This window comes from Saccopteryx leptura, chromosome 2 (assembly GCF_036850995.1).
Source record: "Saccopteryx leptura isolate mSacLep1 chromosome 2, mSacLep1_pri_phased_curated, whole genome shotgun sequence".
Lineage (NCBI taxonomy): Eukaryota > Metazoa > Chordata > Mammalia > Chiroptera > Emballonuridae > Saccopteryx > Saccopteryx leptura.
The window spans coordinates 335,160,039-335,172,263 of NC_089504.1; the positions used below are offsets into that span (position 1 = coordinate 335,160,039).

The 12,225-nt window shown below is 38.6% G+C and overlaps 1 protein-coding gene across 2 annotated transcripts in view; it reads right to left on the reverse strand.

The window, feature by feature from the left end:
• The window catches only part of TAOK1 (TAO kinase 1), a 172,988-nt gene that overhangs the window by 126,664 nt on the left and 34,099 nt on the right, over positions 1–12,225 (reverse strand). The window contains exon 1 of one of the 2 annotated variants that reach the window (XM_066363618.1): positions 6,781–6,806. The exons of the other annotated variant lie outside the window; for it this stretch is intronic. The gene's annotated coding sequence lies outside the window, so the exon portion shown is untranslated. Of the gene's footprint in view, positions 1–6,780; positions 6,807–12,225 lie in introns of those variants that run through there. 2 annotated transcript variants of the gene reach the window in all.

A 12,225-nucleotide genomic window follows, 5' to 3' on the forward strand; every position in this document is an offset into this window, starting at 1 on the left:
GCCAGTGGGCTCAGTGAATAAAGTGTCAGCTCGGCATGTGGATGTCCCAGGTTCAATCCCCAATTAGGGCACACATGAGAAACAGTCATCTGCTTCTTTTCCCCTCCCTCTCTCTCTCCCCATCTCGCAGCCAGTGCCTCGAAGTGTTGGCTCAGGGCACTGAGGGTAGAAGCATCAGCCTGGAGCGCTGAGGATAGCTCAGTTGATTCGAGCATTGGCCCCAGAAGGGGGTTGCTGGGTGAATTCCGGTGGAGGTGCATGCGGGAGCCTGTCTATCTCCTCTCTTCCCACTTAAAAACAAAATAGAGCAACAGAAATTATCCAAACTGAAGAACAAAGAGAAAAAAGATTTAAAACAATAAATACACTTTAGTGACTTGTGGGACAGTTTTAAATTGTCTAAGTCTTGGCACACTGGTATTGTATAAGAAGAGATAAAATAAATTGGTAGAAAAATTTTTAGTATTGGTAGAATTTGAAAAAAGGAAAAAAGAATCTGACAAAAATATATAAATGCAGAGATTCTAGGTCAGCAAAGCCCAAACAGGGCAAATGCAAAAACTAGACAGAACAAAAACCTAGGCCTCACATATCATAGTAAAAGTGCTTAACAATAGCTCTGGCTGGATAGATCGGTTGGTTAGAGCATTGTCCCGATGCAGAGGTTGCCAGTTCAATCCCCAGTCAGACTGATGTTTCTGTCTGTCTGTCTCCCTTCCTCTAAAATTAGTAAATAAAAAAAGGTTAAAAAAATGCCTAAAAATAAAGATAAGCTAAAACTTGAATGACCACACGTTTCTCATGAAAAACAATAGAATCCACAGCAAGTGCCATGATGTCTTTAAGGTGATCAAAGGAAAGACCTGCCAATCCAGAACAGAATCTCTTATCTAGCAAAAGTCTTCAGGAATAAAGGCCATAAAAGACAGAGACAGAGACAGAGAGTGAGATATTAATTAATTTTTAGATGAGGAAAAGCTAAGAGAATATGTTACCAGCAGATACACTGTAAATGACATGCAAAACATTACACAAAAGAAAGCTGGAGTGACTAAATGAAAATAGATATCTATATTAAAACAGATTTTGCAGCTAGGAAAATCACAAGGGATAAAGAAGGATGTTATATAATAACATGATTTCATTCATCAAATCTGAAATCTGTATTCACCTGACCAAAGACCTTCAAATTACATGAAGCAAAAATTGATACAACTGAGAAGAAAAATAAGTCTAGAATTATACAGGGAGACTCTGACACTTCTCTCTCAGAAACTTTATTTAAAAAGCAGTCTGAAAATACATACAGTAACACAAAGGAACAACACTATCAACCAACTTGACCTAATGACATTTTTAGAATACCACACCCGACAAAAAAAGAATATATATTCTTTTTTTTTTTTTTCCCCGAAGTGAAAAGGGGGGGCGGCAGACAGACATACTCCCGCATGCACCCGACAGGAATCCAGCTGGCATGCCCATCAAGGGGTGATGTTCTGCCCATCTGGGCCGTTGCTCTGCTGCAACTGGGGCCATTCTAGTGCCTGAGGCAGTGGCCATGGAGCCATCCTCAGCGCCCGGGCCAACTTTGCTCCCATGAAGCCTTGGCTGCGGGAGGGGAAGAGAGAGATAGAGGGAAAGGAGAGGGGGAAGGGTGGAGAAGTAGATGAGCGCTTCTCTTATGTGCCCTGGCCAGGAATCGAACCTGGGACTTCCACACGCAGGGCCAATGCTCTACCACTGAGGCAACCAGCCAGGGCCAGAATATATATTCTTTTTAAATGACATATGAGCATACCAAGACAATTCATATTCTGGGCCATAAAACAAATCTTAAGTGTTAAAAACTTCAGTTCACATAAATGTTATCTGTCCAGAGTGTAATCAAATTTAAAATCAGTAACAGAAAAATAATTTTTTTTAAAAAGACATATAATTTGGAAATTAAGTAACATACTTCTAAGTAACCCATGAGTCAATAAAGACGTTTCAAGGGAAATCAGAAAATAATATGAATTGAATAAAAATAAAAATACAATATAAAATTTGTAGAATACAGCTAATGCAATGCTCACACAAAAATTGAAAAGCACTAGGCCCTGGCCTGCTGGTTCAGTGGATAGAGCATCAACCCAGTGTATGGCTGTCCCAGGTTCGATTCCTGTTCAGAGCATACAGGAGAAGAAACCATCTACTTCTCTCCCCCTTCTCTCTCTCTTCGCCTCCTGCAGCCAATGGCTCAGCTGGTTTGAGTATCAGCCCAGGGCACTGAGGGTAGCTCCTTGGTCCAAGCATCAGTCTCAGGGGCTAAAAATAGCTCTGTTGAGTTGAGAATCGGCCCAAGATGCGGGTTGCTGGGTGAATCCCAGCGGGGTCGCTTGTGGGAGTCTGTCTCACTATCCCCCTCCTCTCACTTAAAAAAGAAAAGAAATTTAAGGCACTTAATGCTATATTAGAAAAAACAGATCTCAACTCAATAATCTAAGCTCCCATCTTAATCTAGAAAGAGAAAAGCTTTAAATAAACCAAAAATAAATACAAGAAAGAAAATATTAAAGAACAGTAGAAATCAATAAAATTAAAAAACAAAAAGCTGGTACAGAAAAGTCAATAAAACCAAAGGTGTATGGAGTTGTGTTTGTGGGGGGCAGTCTTTTTTGACTGAAAGACACATGTCAAAACTAACCAAGGAAAGCAAGAACAGACACAAATTACCAAAAACAGATATCAAAGGTGGATATTACTATAGACCCTGAAGCATTAAAAGGATGAGGAAATACAATGAATGAACAGCTCTAAGCTAATAAATTTGACAGTATAAAGTGACCTGTACTTGACAGATATAAACTACCAAAACTCACCCAAAAATAAATAATCTGAATAGTCATATATATACTAAAGAAGTTAAATTCAGAGCTTAAAATATTTCTGCATGGGAAACTCCAATCCAGTTAAATTAGACAGTTTTACTATCAAACTCTAACATTCAAGTAACAAATAACACCAATTTTCCATAACCTCTTCAAGCTTCTAAGAGAGAAAATACTTCCAATTCATGTATGAGGCCATTTTTACCCTATCAAAACCAGACAAGAACACTTACAAAAAAATAAACATATCTGTCCTATATCCTTCATGAACATAATAGCAATAATCCTCACTAAAATATTAGCAAGTAAAATCTAGCAATATATAAAAATGGTACTAGCCTGACCAGGTGGTGGTGCAGTGGATAGAGTGTTCAATTGGGATGCTGAGGACCCAGGTTCGAGACCCCGATATCGCCAGCTTGAGTGCGGGCTCATCTGGTTTGTGCAAAAAACTCACCACCTTGGACCCAAGGTCGCTGGCTCGAGCAAGGGGTTACTCAGTCTGCTGAAGGCCCGCGGTCAAGGTACATATGAGAAAGCTAACAATGAACAACTAAGGTGTCGCAATGCACAACGAAAAACTAATGATTGATGCCTCTCATCTCTCCGTTCCTGTCTATCTGTCCCTGTCTATCCCTCTCTCTGACGCTGTCTCTGTAAAAAAAACACAACAAAAACCCAAAGAAACAAAAAAAAAAAAGAAAGAAAGAAAAAAAAATGATACTACATCGGTCAAGTAGGATTTATCCCAGAAATGCAAGGCCCATTCAACACTCCCAAATCAACATAATTCTTTATTCTAAACAGACTAAAGAAGAAAAAAACACATAATCATATGAATAAAAGTAGAAAAAGGATTTGACTAATTCAACATCCATTCATGATATAAACTCTCAAAAAACTAAGGAAAAAAAAGAAACACCATTAACCTAGTTAAGGATATCTACAAAAACCTACAGCTAACATTATACTAAATGATTAAAAACTGAAAGCTCTCCCCTAAATATCTCCACTCTAATCATTCCTATTCAACATTCTACTTAGAAATTCTAGTTCATGAAATAGGAAAGAAGGGAAGATGTAACAAAAAGGAAAAAATAAAACTGTCTCTAGTTGCTAACATATTGTATATATGAAAAATTCCCAAGGAGGCCCTGGCCGGTTGGCTCAGTGGTAGAGCATCGGCCTGGTGTGCGGGAGTCCCGGGTTCGATTCCCGGCCAGGGCACACAGGAGAAGCGTCCATCTGCTTCTCCACCCCTCCCCCTCTCCTTCCTCTCTGTTTCTCTCTTCCCCTCCCGCAGCCAAGGCTCCATTGGAGCAAAGTTGGCCCGGGCACTGAGGATGGCTCTGTGGCCTCTGCCTCAGGTGCTAGAATGGCTCTGGTTGCAACAGAGCAACGCCCCAGATGGGCAGAGCATCACCCCCTGGTGGGTGTGCCAAGTGGATCCCGGGTCAGGCTCATGTGGGAGTCTGTCTGACTGCCTCCCCATTTCCAACTTCAGAGAAATACACACACACACACACACACATCCCCAAGGAATGTTCAAAACAGCAAGGGAAGAAAATGAAATATTTAGATATAAGTCTAAAAATATTTGAGTAGCTTTATATAGTAAGAACAATAAACACTGATGAAAGAAATCAGTCAACGAAATGGGAAGATGTATTGCGTTGAGGGACTGAATAATTCAATGTTATGAGGTCCGTCCTCCCCAAATTGATGCAAAAATTCAGTGATTCATAGATTCAACACAATCTCAATCAAAATCCAACATAATTTCTTGTAGATATTAACCAATTAATTCTAAAATGTACATGAATGGTCAAAACAATTTTTATAAAGCAGAATAAAGCTGTGGATTCTGCCATATTTCAAGACAATATAAAGCTATAATAATCAAGATGGTGTTGTAATGATGAAAGGATAGACACACATTCCTAGGAAACAAAACAGAAGTCCATAAATAGACCCACACAGATATGCAGTCAATTGATACTGACAAAGGCACAACACAGAAAAGATAATCTTTTCTGAAAAATAGTGCTACAATAATTGGACATCCATATGAAAACTTTTGACTCATAGCTCACACCTTAGAGAAAAATTAACTCAAAATGTTTAATTTATCTCAATGTAAAGTTCACCATAAAACATTTACAAAAAACACAGGTGAAAAATTTATAACTGTAGGTTAGTCAAACAGTTCTTAAATATACTAAAAGCATAATCTACTATAAAAGGCAAATTAATAATTTGGACTTCATTAAAATTAAAAACTTTTACTCTTGCAAAAGACTTTTATAGCCCTGGCCGGTTGGCTCAGTGGTAGTGTCAGCCTGGCGTGCAGGGGTCCTGGGTTCGATTCCCGGACAGGGCACACAGGAGAAGCGCCCATCTGCTTCTCCACCCCTCCCCCTCTCCTTCCTCTCTGTCTCTCTCTTCCCCTCCTGCAGCCGAGGCTCCATTGGAGCAAAGTTGGCCCGGGTGCTGAGGATGGCTCTGTGGCCTCTGCCTCAGGCGCTAGAGTGGTTCTGGTCGCAACAGAGCAACGCCCTGGATGGGCAGAGCATCGCCCCCTGGTGGGCGTGCCAGGTGGATCCCGGTCGGGTGCATGCGGGAGTCTGTCTGACTGCCTCTCCGTTTCTGGCTTTGGGAAAAAAAAAACAGAAAAAAAAAAAAAGAAAAAGAAAATAATGAAGTCAAGCCAAAGACTGGAAAAAATTATTATTATTTTTAATTGAGAGGTGGGAGGCAGGGAGGCAGAGACAGACTCCTGCATACACAGACCGGGATACAACTGGGATGCCCCCTACAGGGCAACGCTCTGCCCATCTGGGGCTGCTGCTCCATTCTCAGCAACTGTGCCTGAGGCAAGGCTATGGAGTCATCCTCGGTGCCTGGGGCCAAATTGCTTGAACCATTCAAGCCATGGCTTGAGGGGAGGAGATAGAGAGAGAGGAGAGGGTAGAGAAGCAGATGGTCGCTTCTGTTGTGTGCCCTGACTGGAAATCGAACCCAAGACTTCTACACACTGAGTGAGGCTCCACCGCTGCATGAAGTAGCCAGGGCTAAAAATTATTTTCAAATCATATATCTGAAAAAGGATCTGTATTCAAAATATATAAATAATTCTTAAAAATGCAACAGCAGAATACAGTGATGCATACTTGGATAATAAAACTATAAATAAATTCCTAGAATTTATTACTGTAAATGATATGATAGTGGATACTTCAGGGAAAAAGAAGGTAATTGGGGTGAGACATGTAGAAGAATTTCTGGAGTGGCTAGTGAAGTTCTATTTCTTTTTTCACATCTTAGAGAAAAATTAACTCAAAATGTTTAATTTATTTCAATGTAAAGTTCACCATAAAACATTTACAAGAAAACACAGGTGAAAAATTTATAACTGTAGGTTAGTCAAACAGTTCTTAAATATAATAAAAGCATAATCTACTATAAAAGACAGAGACAGGAAGGGAGAGAGCCGAGAAGCATCTCATAGTTGCAGCAGTTTAGTTGCTCATTGGTTGCTTCTCATCCGTGCCTTGACAGGAGAGCTCAAACCAAGCCAGTGACCCCTTGCTCAAGCCAGCGACCCTGCACTCAAGCTGGATGAGCCCACATTCAAGACAGTGCCCTCAGGCTTTCAAACCTGGGACCTCAGCATCCCAGGTCAATGCTCTATCTACTGTGCGACCACTGGTTGGGCTGAAGTTCCATGTCTTATGTAGTCATTACAAGGAAATTTTATTCATAATAATTCATTAAACTATATGTTTGTTTTGTGAATTTTCTGTATTTATAATTTTATAAAGAAAGAAAAAAATTTATACAAATATAGTTTTTGCTAAGCGCAATTATTTTTAGGCAGTTAAGGCTAATACTATGGAACAACACTCACAAGTCTATATGTTCGGCGTGTTCCAAATTTTCAACAATAATCATGTTCAATATCTATAAGGAAAAAAAGATGAAAAGACCCAACAATATTTTGCATATTCTCCAGACTGTTAGAAGACATAAAAGATGAAAAATTATATGTATAAAAATATAAAAACTCCAATAAAGTTAGAAATCCCTGAATTATCATTACACTGTTATGCTAGAGTTAACAGTATTCATTGCATAATTGTTTATTTTCCATACATTCTCAAATTCCCAAAAGTCAAGTACTTTATTACAAAAAATTTACACTATCTTTGTTGACCTGCACCCCCATCAGAATATTACTAAAAAAAAAAAAAAAAAGAATATTACTACAACAGAGTCCTCAATATAAAACTGACAAATTAGAGTCTTGGCCAATTTTAAATGCTGTCATGAAAAACTATAGGAAAACAAACAGCACAGAGAAGATTTCTCAGTCCTCCGAACATGAATATTAGGTACATCAATACCCAAAGTGCAGGACTAACAATTTGATAAACTACAAGTCAGGCTAAAAAGTATCAACACTTGTAACAAGTTTTTCTTTCCTTTTTTTTTTTTTTTTTTGAGGGAGAGAGGGTGCAAATCATCAACTTTTGGTAGCTTTCATTTTAATTGTGCATTGATTCCTTCTGTTATGGATAGAGAAGCATCAACTAGTAGTTGCTTTCATTCTAGCTGTACATCAAGCTTTTCATATGTTCTTTCACCAGGGCCGTGCCAGTGGCCCCTTGCTCAAGCCAGCGACCTTGGGCTTTTTATGCCAGCAATTTTGGGGCTCAAGCTGGCAAGTTTTGGAATCATGTGAACGATTCCCCTGCAACACAGTGCTGACGAGCCCTCACTCAGAGCCAGAGATCTCAGGGTTTTGAACCCACAAACTCAACGTTCTGGGCCGATGCTTTATCCACTGTGCCACCACCGCGCCACCAGTGGTTCTAATTGTAACAAGTTCTTAGAGGTACTATAAAACTACATTTTTCATTAGTCTAAGCCCAAAGTACTCAAAACTTGGCCCTGTCTAAAACACCCAGACTTAGAAAACAACCCTGGGTTCAAATAGTTCATAACATTTATTTATACTTTTGGTTTACAGGATTAATACATAAAAATACTACCATGTTTTATTGGTTCAATAATTATGGTGTGGCTATATTGCCAATAAAAACCCTTCTTGCCTTGGTAGCCTACCCTAGCTGGTAATGGCACCTAGGGTGAGGTAGATGGGTTGACGTGAACCAAATGTCTCCATAGACATTTATTTACACAGGACCAAATATTAACCTTTCGGCTTGGATGGAAAAGTTTCCACAGACATTTTGGACAGGACCAAATGTCCTGCAAGGGCAAATACAATCTTCTTTAAAAACAAAGCAAGACAAACAAAACAGGCTATTAGGTTACATTTAAAAATATCCAATCTGTTCTTAGGGGAAAATATAGTAATTTACCATATCCTTTCTACTAAAAGAGAACAGAAAAAAAAATTAACTATCCTATAAATAGCAAATGACATCTAATTTGTTTCTGGTTCCACAAAAGTAGACTAGAGAAGTTGATCACTTACTTGGCTATTTAGGGTTGAACATAAGGGCATACACAATTTTTGTGGGTGGTACCCTTTTGCTCAAATTAAAACATATACATGTAAGAAAGCTGATGAAACTAGAATAAATAACCCAATGTAATTTATTTTAAAATCTCACCAAAAGAGAATTTTTAGAATTAAGTAACTGTCCCACATTTGCATAACGTCAAATAATTGACAATAACATCAGTCAAAGCGAAAAGAAGATGGGGAAAGGGTACTGATAATCACAATATACAGGGTGGGACAAAATTAGATTCATAGTAGTTCATACGGAAAAAAATAATACAAGAATAAACTGTGTATCATGTACTCACAACTGTAAACCTACTTTTGCCCCACCCTGCATTCAATATTACTTGAGAAATGCTACTTGGGTGAAAGGCAATGATTTCATGGTAGTCTATCTTTTAATAAGAACCTTCTCATTTTCACAGATAGGGCATTGTTGGTCTTAAGCAACCACTTCAATACCATGACACCCTTTTCCCTAATAGCTTTACATAGAATCATCAGAGAGAGATTATACTATTTACTATTTCTCCCTGGACACACATGCGCGTGCACACATCATTCTACCAATAACTAGAATGATAAATAAAACTGAGAAATATCAGTAAAATAAATTTGAGCCCTGGCCAGTTGGCTCAGCGGTAGAGCGTTGGCCTGGCGTGCAGAAGTCCCAGTTCGATTCCCGGCCAGGGCACACAGGAGAAGCGCCCATCTGCTTCTCCACCCCTGCCCCTCTCCTTCCTCTCTGTCTCTCTCTTCCCCTCCCGCAGCTGAGATTGCATTGGAGCAAAAGATGGCCCCGTGGCCTCTGCCTCAGGCGCTAGAGTGGTTCTGGTCGCAACGGAGCCCCGGATGGGCAGAGCATCGCCCCCTGGTGGGCGTGCCGGGGTGGGCCCCGGTCGGGCGCATGCGGGAGTCTGTCTGATTGCCTCCCTGTTTCCAGCTTCAGAAAAATACAAAAAAGAAAAAAAAATTGACATTACAGGAACTCACATCAGTCTTAATCTACACAGAATTGGTTTGCTGCCTAATATTGAACCTACTTACAAACATTATATATTATAAAAATTTAGGGCTGGAAAAAATTAAGAGATTTGGTCCTAAAAGATCACATGCTCCACCCCAAATCTCATGGTCAATTAATGGTGGGCAATACGAAATCAACTCTCTAAACCACCTTCTATCTGGTACTTGAAACTGAAATGAAGGAGAAAGATGAAAAGGAAGGATAATATTGTCAAGGACTTCATAGGGTTGGTGGGCAAGAGAGCATATGTGGGGCAGTATTGTGAATAGTTGAATTTGGGGCATTGATAAATATATGAAGATTAGTTTTTATTACAAAACAAGACACAGATGTATAAATACATAACCATTTATATAAAAATAAGAAACTATGTATCTATACGTATAAAAATAATTTATAGGATACATTAGAAAGAGGGAGTGTTTGGGATTTCTCCTCCACGAATTGTTTCTAACTTTCAAATTTTTGTTCCCCTAATGCATGGATTACTTTTCAGTTTTTTTATTTTACAGAGATACAGGTAATATTCTTTTCAAGAAAGGCCCTAATTATACAACTTTACTAGTTACCATTTTATGTATGTGTTCTTGCTCCAATTACACTAATGATATGAAACTTTTATGTACATTTCACAATATCTTACATGTAATAAGCACTAAATGAAATCTATGTAATTAAGATTAGAAACAGGAATGTTAGCATCTTCAGTACAAAAGACCAAACTGTACCTTGGTGTTTATCTAATATTTGCATAAAATAATCCATTTTACAGGATTTTTGCAGGTGAAGAGATGAAAAATAACAAAGAATAAATTTTGCTGTTTATACAACATGACCAAGGAGTAGAAAACCAGTGTAAACTGGCAACACTTTATCTTCATTACAATAAAAACTCCTAGAGAAAAATGATCACGTTTGGAACTAAATCTCAAATCCTTACCATACCAAGAAGAAATGTGCTATTCATATACCTTGCTCATGGGCTTTCTTTTTATTGTTATTATTATTATTGATTTTTTAGAGAGAGGAGAAGGAGTGAGAGGGAATGGTGGGGGTAGGGGGAAGAGCGAGAGAGAAAGGGGAATAGGAGAAGCATCAACTTGTAGCAATTGCTTTTCGTATGTGCCTTGACTGGGCAAGACCAGGGTTTCGAACTGCTTTATCCACTGTACCACCAAAGGTCAGGCTAGGTTTTATTTCTTTCTTTTTGGCATAATGGAGGTGTTTGTCTATAATAAAATTTGAAAATGACAAATTAGATTATGTAATGTGAAATTTTAGCATAACTGATTCAGGTGTTGATTTAATAACACAACTGAAATAAATTTCACATTTAATAGCACAAATATAGTGCTTTAAAATACTAATTATTTAATTCATTTTAATGGATCATTTCATGTAAATCCATAAAACAGAGAATAATTTATCGTTGATAAATTTATGGAAATAAATTTCACATTTAATAGCACAAATGTAGTGCTTTAAAATACTAGATTATTTAATTCATTTTAATGGATCATTTCATGTAAATCCATAAAACAGAAAAATGAGAAAATGAAAACAAAGCATAGTGGAAAAAACAAACTGCATTAATAAACCTAAAGGACTTTGTTCCAGAAGGATAACCATTAGTAGAACAGAAAAAGGATAAAAAACTATCAGAATGAGTAAACAGGAAACCAAAAAAACATAGAAAAAGACAATAGAAAAGCATTTTTTTTTTCTTAAGTGAGAAGTGGGGAGGCAGAGAGACAGACTCCTGCATGCACCCAACCAGGATCCACCCAGCATGCCCACTAGGAGGAAATGCTCTGCCCATCCAGGGTGTTGTTCCATTGCAGCCAGAGCCATTCTAGCACCTTAGGTGGAGGCTACGGAGCTGACCTCAGTGCCCGGGCCAACTTTGCTCCAATGGAGCCTTGGCTGTGGGAGGGGAAGAGAGAGATAGAGAGAGGAGAGGGCAAGGGTGGGGAAGCAGAGGGCACTTCTGTGGCTGGGAATTGAACCCAGGATTTCCACACGCTGGGCCGACACTCTACCACTGAGGTAGCCGGCCAGGGCTGGAAAATCATAATTAAAAACAAAACAATATGACAAATGTAAGCCTTAAAAATCTTGATAAAGCCTGACCTGTGGTGGTGCAGTGGATAAAGCGTCAACCTGGAATCCTGAGGTCGCCAGTTCGAAACCCTGGGCTTGCCTGGTCAAGGCACATATGGGAGTTGATGCTTCCTGCTCCTCCCCTCTTCTCTCTCTCTCTCTCTCTCTCCAATAAAAATGAATAAATAAAATCTAAAAAAAAATCTTGATAAAAATAAATTGGAATGAATAAATTATGCTGATTAAAATCTTCATTTTGGGTAAAAAAAAAAAAGCCAAATCCATTCATTTAAGAGACACACTTAAAATAAATGAAACAAAGGCTGAAAACAGTGTAACAGACATGTTTAGTTTAAAAAAAAAAAAAAAAAAGACAGCCCTGGCCAAGTGGCTTAATACAGCATCATCCCAGAGTGCAAAAGTCACAGGTTCTATTCTCTCAAATCAATAGGTAAAAAATTTTTAATTATAAAAAAAAAGGCAGGAAAAATATATGGGGATATAAATATGTGTGTGTGTACATATCTGTACATGCACAGACAGTCTCTGGAATGTTATTCCACAAATGTGTAGTAGTATTTGCCTCAAGGGAAATGTACTAGGCTGGACCTCTGAGGAACAAGGGTTGATTTTACACTACAGTTAAGTGCATCACCTCTGAAGCCAAAACAGAATTCTAGCTCCCTTGCTTA